General features: G+C 36.1%; 1 long non-coding RNA gene and 1 pseudogene across 1 annotated transcript; both read left to right on the top strand.

The window, feature by feature from the left end:
• The window catches only part of LOC134219357 (myb-like protein Q), a 16898-nt pseudogene extending 8856 nt beyond the window's left edge, over positions 1-8042 (top strand).
• A 52-nt stretch (positions 8043-8094) lies between these two features.
• Positions 8095-8624, top strand: LOC134226658 (uncharacterized). The gene is made up of 3 exons (XR_009983533.1): positions 8095-8117; positions 8382-8470; positions 8534-8624. It is a non-coding gene; the product is annotated as an uncharacterized LOC134226658 (long non-coding RNA).
• Positions 8625-10871: the final 2247 nt, after the last annotated feature.

Here is a 10871-nt window from a genome sequence, read left to right as displayed (position 1 = left end):
CTAGCTACGTATTGCTCCCCTCCCTATGTCACATTCTTTGTAAGAAACATGAGAAATTTTTAGACAAGGATCACACTTTGCTCAGCCCCCCCCCTCTGAGCGTTAGCGTAATTTGTGGACGTTCTCTATGAACGACAATACGTCTTAAGCCATTTATAAAAGTTCAAATGACAGGAGACCTAACACTAATATTTACATTTACAGGAACATTCATTAAAAATGGAATGAAATGATGATGATGATGACGAATTGATGATGGTTTAGCTAATTACCAAAATAAGACGGAGCCGTTCATCAAAAATTTCTGATCGTGCTGATTGATCTCATCAAAATGGTTCTTATAATTCCATTGCACAGTGACGTCACAGACGACTTTTTGATGAGTACTGGTCCTGTTGTCACAGACGACTTTATTTTTTAATTTGAGATTCTTCATGATTCTTGATTTTCTGATCAGATAATTACCTAAACTTATCGATAATTACCAATATTTGAGCTGGAATGTACAGTAATGTCTTCAACATCGCAATGGCAGATTAATTTGAATAAAAAATTCTAAGTCCGAAACGTAAAACAACAGGACCATACATTGTCAAAATAGTGAGGTTAGGTTTGCTGCTGCGAACGACCTATTCGATCTCTGAGTCCGAATCCTTTATGAACAAAGTATTGTTATATTCGAAGCAGAAACATGTTTTGCTCATTATTCTTACATAATACTTTTTAATCTTTACTTATTTATGCTACAGTTTCATAGTTTTTGCAATAATATACTTTATTGATAAACACGCATATAAGCATTTGTGATATTTTTATGCTGATAATGTGTATTCGAATGATTGGGGGAACTTTTTCGTAAGAGCCGCAGAATAACTAGAGTGCGACATTCGGGAACGATATCGCAACTAGATTTGCATTCCTCATGACGCATATTTTATATGTTGACTGTTTGTATGTAAATTTTGTTTACATCTAGAAAAATTACAAAAATCTTTTGCATACAATGTCAAAAATTTTGGTTTTCAGACATAAAAATCAGTACGTTCGTAGTGTATTACAGCAGGGTATAATTTGCGTTCGAAGCAGGAAAGAAAATTGAACAAAAACGATCGCAAATATGGAGATGGGCGTACATTGAAAAATTTGAGTTGGATAAAATTCATTGATAGGTTTATGGCGATCAAAAGGAAAATGCGACCGTCTTTAGCGAAATGGTAGCAGATGCTGATGAAAATCGCTAAATACAGGTGAAGTATTCCTCTCTGGTAAGTTTAGTTGAGAAGGTGGATTAATTTTCCCTCTATTTGTAGATTGAGCAATGGACGGCTGGCTCGACAAAATCTGTATCCACATGCATCCATCAGGGTCAGCCGCAGTCGCTTTCAAAACTCGGGTCGAGAAGTCGGATACACTGCCCTCGCTACTACACATTGAAGGTATCACCGTGGTTCAGAGGGCAGATGCATAAAGAAGCGCTCAGTTGACGACGTTCCAAGGCCGCATCGCACTCAAAAGATTCAACAGATTCATCCGGTAAGTCTAGTAACCGCTTATAGAACTCAAATGCAAAGTCAAGCCTGTTTTTGGTTGATAACTGTGGAAGTGCTCAATGAACACTGTAAGCTCGGAGACTTCTAAATTTATTTGATTCAATTTAGAGCAATCTTTGCATTATTATTTATGAAATAACTTGTTTAGTTTATATTCTACCAGTAAAGTTTAATTCTACACTTCTGGATAAGGAGCAACAAATCTAAAAAATTGGTGTTCAGATACACTATTATGTTGTTGCTTGAAAGCTTTTGTGTTTTGTTAGTTGCTCATTATGTGGCATTGTAATTGTTAGTATCAATCACCGTTTTAGGCCTCCCTCAGATTCAGGAAATACATTCAACCGGGACGGATATACCAACAATAACATGGAAGTTCGCCAACCTCCGACAATGATATCAATTGACGATCCACCTCCTCGGATACCGGGCTTCCAAATAATCAATGCCGGCCACTTGCTAACTACGGCTACGGGCCAACAGGATCATCTAGCCCCAGACACATGCGGCATCAGATAGGGAGTCATTCAGTAGGACCGAATAACACGAGCTGGCAGATGGGATTACCCATGGAGCGCCCCACCCGCAAATTTGCAAATTCAACGGACGGCAGATAGATCGATGCGAAATAAATTGTTCAGCCAGACATGGCAGAGCAGCAACAGTATTATCGAGGAAAATAATGGAAGAAATAAGCTAGTATGATGTTTTGATGTAGACTACGTCTATGCTTTTCTATACCGGGAAACTTTCAAGATTGCGAGAAACCAAGGGGCGCCGACTGAAATATGATAGGGCTATATCGCAGCCGTTTTTGTATAGATTTAATTTTTTTTAGGCCGGTCGATTAAGAAGAGGACGTCTATATAGCATTTTAAATATTGATTTTCAATTATATAAGTAGGTAGGAAGTTAGGCGGGCAAGATGGGTTACGGGGTAAGATGGCGCTAGGCTGCTTTTTGAGCATCGTATCTCGCGCTTAGTTTCATAGGGGCGTAATTGAATTCTCGATTTCTCTTAATCGATTTTATATTTCGTGAATAGCTCAATTGTTTTGAAAGCTACAACTGTGATTATCGATTCTGGTGCAAGATACATCTCATCCTTTATAGCACCAAAACCATTAGATCATCGACATACTAGCGCAATTGCTCAATAATAAAAAGGACATGACGAAAAGAAATCGATCATATCAGATTACGCCCCTATGAAACTAAGCGCGAGGTATACATTTTAATGTGGAGATTATGGACTTTTTAGGATGAATAATTTGGTTCACTTTATTGTCACTGATTTGATGATAAAATTTCATTTTGGTAGAGTATGGCAAGGTAAAATAATTTTCAGCTATTGTTTCATGCGAAACACACTTTCTATAAAACGTGTTATCTCGTCGAGCAATCTAAAATTTAATTATTTTTATTTATATAGTAAAAGTATCATAAGTAATATGCGATGTTGTACTAATGCATGTCGAAATTGATTAATTTTATCGAAAATTAGACATTCTAACATGAACTTACAAATGGGGAAAGATGGTCAGACATACTGAAGGGCATAGTTCGTATTCAAAACATATTTTCATTGCTGATTTAATAATTTTAAGGTTACTTTGAGCATAATGATGTAAATTTGTTAAATAAAATGTATTTTTTGTTTTTAAAAGCATTACACGGACGGTTTATTTTCATAAGAAATATTGCAAACATTTTTAAATGTAGTGCCATTTCTCAATCCAAAGTTTTAAAATCCTTTTATTCAATAAATCATTGGCAATAAGCTATCTATCTGTGTGTAATTTATAATTATGAATAAAATCATAATAATTGCTGAATTTAAGGTGACCCATCTTGCCCCTGCTGTTTGACCCATCTGCCCGGCATTTTTTATTGACAGAAAAATAGACTTCTACTTTATTACCTCAAAATGAAATAAAATTAGAATTTTTGTTGGGGGGAAATGCTTATCTAATCTTCCGTCAATGTCATCATATAGTGCATATAATCCTGTATATATACGATTGTGATGCATCACCAGTGCTACGAGTGCACGTATTACCTGGCATTCTAACTGCTTTGAATTGCAAGAGCTAAAACACTTGAGAACTCAATTTCGAGTCACTCTCCGACATCAAGTGTTTTCGTTATTCTATTAAAGTGGATTACACTTGAATTTGACTCCACTGGTCATTAACAGTGACTTCGAAGTGTAAAACACTTTCTTATCAAGCGTTTTGTTTTTGACATTGAAGTGTATTTTGAAACGCTCCGTCAAAGTAATATTCTTCCAAATTGAAGTGTTTTACACTTTATAAAAGTATGTTTTGCTTGAAAAATATTGAACTCGTTTTCGGTAGTGGCTTCAGAGCATACAGAACGCACCACGTTCTCAGGAGCAAAACAATCAATCAGGAAGTAAGTAGATTTTATAAAATGTAATCCATAAAAACAAATTATCATAAATATTTGATAATATTTTGCTATTATTTTCTTTTGTGTGAAACGAATATAAAGGTAAAATTATGTCGAAGAACCATAGCATGGTCCTGCAGCAAAAAACATATAGCTTGGATTTAAGGTAAATGCAATTCATTCAAATAGGCAATTATCTTGCACTATATACTTTTTCTATCTCTTTATAGAACTCGGAATTCTCATCCCAAACTTAGGAAAGTTGAGATTAATAAAAGAGGTAAGTGCAGTAGAGTTATATTTAAATAATGAAACACCCCGGGATGCTACGTCTATTAAAAATAAAAATTAAATGATATTGTTAAAATATGTTTTTATCATTTACGAAAAGGAATTTAAATTCTTATATTTAAAACATGGCAACCAAACGAGAACAACCTTTACTTTCAAAGCCTATTCTGTTGAAATTCATCAATAATACTTTTTGAATTCACATAATGCCATTTAATACAATGTGGAGAAATTTATTCTCAAGTATGAAACACCTTGCTGAAAGTGTTTTGCTGTTGAAATCAATATTTGGCATGATGAGTTACTGAAAGTGTTTTGCACTCGAGTTCCACATGTTTAACCTAGGAAATCAAGGCAAAACACTTTAAATAGCGTGTATTTTTTTGAGTGTGCGGCAGTGGGCAGCGTTTGTTTACGAAGCAACAGTTGCTAAATCGTCTGGAAAGTATTCGACATCTCTTAATATAGGATCCTAGTAAAACTCTGCGTTGCATAGAACAGTTTAGGAGGTCCCCTGATCTGCATTGCAGTCGCACCGTCGTGGAGCATGGTTGTCCTGTGTCGTTTATGGCGATGTCGTTCCGCATCTATGACGCCTTGGTTGAACAACATTTTAATAATGGCTGGACATGTTAATAATTTATTCAGTCTCAAATCTTGTGGTAGATACTTCGAGGCTGTCAAGGTGGTGAGAGGGTATCCTATAGAGTGAAGGGCAGGGCTTGTGCTCGCGGCAGTATGGTGAAAGCGGTTTCTGAGTTAGGATTCAGTTTTCATACTTAGAGATATTAGAATAATATTATATTTGATACGAAATAATGCCATCCTCCATTTTTTAATCACGAGCTTTATTAGTAGCATAGTTTATCAGTACTCCTAATATACTTAATTCGGTGGGTACGCTTGGAAAACATTTTTATTTAAGTTCGACTAAAATTGTAAAATTTGATTGATTTATTTTAATTCAGTTTAATTATTTTAATCTTCCTGCGTCAAATGGTTAGGTATTTGTTCCCCACCCTCCTACTCCCTCCTTTTCTTTTTATGCTCTAAACTTAAACCTACGTGATCACACTAATCCCAAACTCACGTACCTCTATCATATCAATCTACATACGAATCTACATACAAGAAGCGACAATCACCAGAAACGGATTTCAATCATTTCCTCTACCATAAGTATAAATCATCTAAGCTATTATAAACTCTATCGTAGGATCCCGAACACTGTTCAAACATCTATTATGAACATAACACAACTGTTCATCTCTCTAAACATTTTCTAATAAAAGGTTCCATAGCAGTCGCTAGAGCGAGCGGTCAACAAGCCGCCCCATACTCTCCTCCTCTATCTTCTATTATCTCCAAATTTATTACCCTGAAATTGTTTCTGGACCCTTATGGGTCTGAAGCAGAGGACGGACCTCGAGCCTACCAGTCAGTTGATGGAAAGGGTCGATAAAGGGTCTATCATAAGCCTCGGATAACCTGGAATAAGTTTCACGAGTCGAGTTCACATTGATTTCATGAGGTTCTATGAATTAATCGTCACGTTGAAAATTTGCCAGCAGTGTAAACGTATTGCCTAATGTCATACAACGTAGATTGCCACTGCCGGGGATACGTTGAGTATAAGAATATAACAAGAATAACAAAATGAAATAAAAATTAGAATTTTGTTATTTTATACCTTGCTTACAGGTTATGAGCCATATCTTATAGATTCACGTTGAAAAGCTAAATAAAAGTTCATATTTTGAGGCATTGAGGGTTTGCCTTAGGTGACCATCATCTTGCCCCATCCTACCCTAAGTAATTAATCCGTGCGCATTGCAAGCACAGATATCAAAATTCAAGTTCAAGTTAATTTAAGTTAATTTATAGTTAATAATAGTCAATCATTGTGACTTCTTTGTCAATTGAGGTAAAGGACGGGATGTGACGATGGAGATTTATCCGCAGTACTCTCACCCTATTTGATATTCCGGGAAAACAATGTTTCCACATTATCTTTCTGATCAAAATTCCTTTCCCAAACCTCAACATATAACTGCTGGATTGTTTGCCTTCGTACGTAAATTATACGATCACTACATACCCAATCTTTTTGATTGAAGGCTCGGAGACCCATGGTGTTAAATAAGAATTGACAGCTCGACGAATTAGGTAATGTCTGTATGTGTGTATATAGTGTGTAGTGTAGAAACATAAGAGAGACACTTTTAGTACTTAGTATTCTCTGCAAGTTGTAATCGACGCGGATTGCGGTCTATTGTATTATTGAAATTGGCGTTACGTTCCAGAGTTTGTGGAAAATATATTGTTTTTACCATGGGTTCCCTCCTAGGACATTTTTTTTCAAAATCAATTTTTTTTACTAAATAAGATTTTTTTTTCCAGCTGCAGCAATGCATTCAAATGACCGCAAATAGATATAAATGGATGGAAATAATCAATTCTCACTAAAGTGCTAGTTTGACTTCTCTTATGTATTAGTCTCCAGTAGTATGGGGTCTCCAGTAGCCTTGCGAGCAAAGGCGTGGGATTTCCAATCCGAGATGGCTAGCTCGATTCTCGGTCCGGTCTAGGATATGAGGAAACTTTCTCGAGACCCTGGGCATAGTGTATCCATTGTACTTGCCACAAAGCCGCATACTCGTGCAATGGCGGGCATCAATTAATAACTGAGGAAATGCTAATAGAATACTAAGTTGAAGAGGCAAGTTCCACTTGGAATATACAACCATTATAGAAGAAGATGTGTGTTTTTTGTTTTATAATGCACGGGAAAGGAACCACCAATGCTAGGTGGATTATTCGGATTTCACACGAGTAATCCAGCGCTAATTCTGTAATTCCAACGAGTAAACCGCCCATTCAATAATTATGAATTTGATCATTTGCTTGTAGTACTAACTGTCAACCCAGTTCAATCGTCCCACTGATGGTAGCAGCCCTACAGCAACGCTTCATCATCATCTTGCACAGCAAGCCCTTCAACAACATCAAAAGCAGCAACAACAGCAGCATCAGAGCAACAACAACAGCAACAACATCATCACCACCAGCAACAGGCCCACCAACAGCAGCTTCATCAGCAGCTGCAGATGAAGATCAACAGGAGGAGGAATCTGCAGAAGAATCTCAGCTGAAGGGTGACAGTCAGGACTGATTGTGGCGATCAGGATGATAGCAGTTGGATAATGAAGAGTTCATAGAAGAAGATCATCTTGAAGAAGAGGACAAGAAGAGGAGGAAGAAGAAGAGGAAAACAGGAACAAACGAGGTTGAAGAGATCATTATCTCCTCAGATTGTGAATCAGATGACGAGGAAAAAAGTTGGGTAAGAAAAGTTTTGAATCTATCGATTGCTTTGCTTGGAATTAGCATTTCGTTACATTTGCAGAAGAATTCATGACGCATCAAACGTCCTGCCAGCCCTGGCCGGTATGTGTGCAATTTGTGTCGGAAGGAGTTTACTCAACCAAAATGGCTCAAACGCACATGTCCTCCACTCAAACTGGCTGAAGGTAAGTGTAGAAGTATAAGGTATTTGTCTCAAGGTTGGCTGTCACAAAGCTTGTCCCGTTGCTATGGACTCTGGTCATCAACAGCATCCATCAATGGATGATTCACAACTATAATATATCTCTGGATGCTCTATTCATGATTTCTGATGGATAAATAACATTCCTAAAAATTGCACTATTCGGCAGACCAGCGTGACAACTATGTTTAGCATGGCAATAAATCTCTTATTATTGTGTAAATAATTCCCAGGCCAATTGTAAAAAGAGCCCGAATGTAAATATGCTAAAAGCTTCCGAGGTCAGGGATGCTTGAATGCACATGAAAACTCACGAGGTAAGTGACCATTTAATTTAGGATTTCTTTTGTTCGAATAGAGAAAAATACTACGCTATAGAGCCGCTATTAGATTTTAGAAAAGATTTGCGTTCCTCCGTAACACTGCGTGACTATTAACTGAAATATAGTGGACATTACATCACCACTTTGACCTAAGTTTTAAAATAAATAAGAAAATAGAAACATGAGTGTAAATTCAATCATTACGAAGTTAAGCAAATAAGTGCTTGTTAATATTATTCGGTAAAACTTTATTTTCAGAAAGGAGATAAACTACCTTCCTGCTCGATATGCCATAAAGAGTTCAAATGAAATCCATCCTGTATCGTCATCGACAAACACATTTTGAGGTAATGAATCAAAGAATTTTATCTACAATGGCAGCAATATAAAACAATGTACTTCTTCCACAGAAAAACTTCGCATGTACCTTATGTGACAAGCGGTTCAGCTTGAACTATCAGTTGAACATCCACGTGCAACGACATAAAAGCAAAAACCACACAAATGCCCCACTGTGACAAAGCGTTTTACAGTAGTTCTGATTTAAAGGTATGCGAGCGGCAAATCATTTCGTTTGCTGATTTTAATAATTTTCTGTAATCTTTTTTCCAGATACACGTAAATCAAATCTTGGAAAAAAATTATCCAAATCAAAGAAACACAACGCCCATAATCCATAGATAGTTGGATAGTATTTTAATAGCATGTTTAGAATAATTCACAACTTGGGAGAACATTCTGTTCTCCACATTTGATGTGCTCTCAGTTCCGCTTGACACCGAGTAGCTTTCCTTTTCCGTGCGTTTTAAATTTCTAAGGGTACACAAATTGTAAACAGTGAAGTCCATTTGTATATATTATACAAAATTAGGAAGATAAAGATCCGTACGCTCTATATTTCAATAGATTTAATTTATACATAAGTCGCGCAATGCTTATTTTAGTTATAATGAGATTGTTTTATTAGAATTAGAATAAAATTGAGAATCAGATTTAAAATCATTGTATATTATAGTAAAAGTCGAGTTAGTGGAATTATCTTGTTGTATTTTTTATTTAATTTATTTTCTAATATGTCTCAAAACGCTTCAATAAATTGACTTTATAATTTTCAGAATCTGTTTTACTTTGTCCCTTTGTTCGTGCTGCACAACAAAGTTGTACTAATGCCAAAATGGCGGTACTGTGTGACTCAAATGTGCGAGAATGATGAGAGCAGCCTCCATAGATGTGTGTGCACGCGGCGGAGATCTGACAAGAAGAGGCCGAGTCATGGCTTGTGCTCCATGATTGACACGTGAGGTGTTAATATATAATCACTCACACGCTGTTGGTAACTTTCTCAAGCCCCAAAGGCACTAATAAATAAATTAGTTTCCTTTCAACGACTATTGAAGGCAGACGTTTCTAACTACTCACCACAGGTTATGGGCCTGTCTCTTTTGAAATAGTTATCCGCAGTTTTCTTGAATATGCTATCCAAGTACATAAGCTCCTTACCAGGAAAGCTATGCATCTCGAATAGTAGTACAGTACGCGTTGGAAAGATTACTATAAGACGATGGGCTCCATTTGCTCTACCTATTACAAATACCGATGTCAGTTAATAAAGCTTGAGAATTTATGAAACATCGAGTTTACTTCAAAGGATGTTCGTCTTCGATATAGGGGAAAAGACGGCTTTGGTTAGGGTGACCATATGAAATTTTTCCAAAGGAGGACACCACCCAAATCGTAGCGCAAAAGGAAACATTTTGTTAAAAGGAGGACATTAAAAACGTCGATCGATTTTGGTTTTAATATGGTTAAAATATTATATTTTAGAGTTTTGCACACTAATGTTCATTGGAAGAAGTTTTTGTAAGAACCAGCAAGTAACCTAGCAAACAAGAGATCGTATAACAATGAGCAAGTGGATATATTCTTAATTGTCATTATAGTCTATATCACCTTCTTTGTAATGGTAAGATTTTAGCTTAAACTAATTTTGAAATCAACTGTGAGAATTTAAAGAACAGCTCATCGCATACAATTCTGAAAATTTGTCAATAGATAACTGATACTCCTTAGGTTCTATAAGCACCGAAGATGCTTAGTAGACCAGTGAATTTTTTCTTGAATGCCATTGAGAATCACAATTTAAGGATGTAATGAGAATTATATTGTTAACTGTATCACCAAGCTCGTAAATGAATAATTAAAACTATTCAGATTTAGACTAAAGAAACTTAACTGTTCAGATTAGTTCAGATTTATATTCCATTCTAGGCATGGCATAGGCTACTCTTCGCACATATTCAAGAAACGTACCGTGCGATGCATTCCAAAAGGCAATTCGATGGATGTTTACACAGAAAATTTTGAGAAGATTTGCATTTTTCCTAATCCATTTTACCAATAGAACCTATTCTTTTGTTCGACATATGTTACTGTAACTCAAGCATTTAATTTCGATATTAGCATTGATTTTATTAAAACTTTAAGGAAAATATTTCATATTAGAAAGCAAAACACATAATATGTGCAAGATTAATTTGCGAATGGATCTCAGTTGCAGTATTGTTTAATAAACTAGAATTACAGCAGAAAAGGTATTTTTGAAAATATCCAAAAGGAGGACATTTTAAGCGAGAAAGGAGGACATCTGATTTTTAATGAGAAAGGAGGACATGTCCTCCTTTAGGATACCATATGGTCAAACCCTTGTTTGTAGTTTTGTTCTATTATTGGCAGGGGTTTTGTCGACGA

Source organism: Armigeres subalbatus, chromosome 3 (assembly GCF_024139115.2).
Source record: "Armigeres subalbatus isolate Guangzhou_Male chromosome 3, GZ_Asu_2, whole genome shotgun sequence".
NCBI classification, from domain to species: domain Eukaryota; kingdom Metazoa; phylum Arthropoda; class Insecta; order Diptera; family Culicidae; genus Armigeres; species Armigeres subalbatus.
Note: the sequence above shows the minus strand (reverse complement) of the source record. Positions and strands in the feature narration are given on the sequence as shown.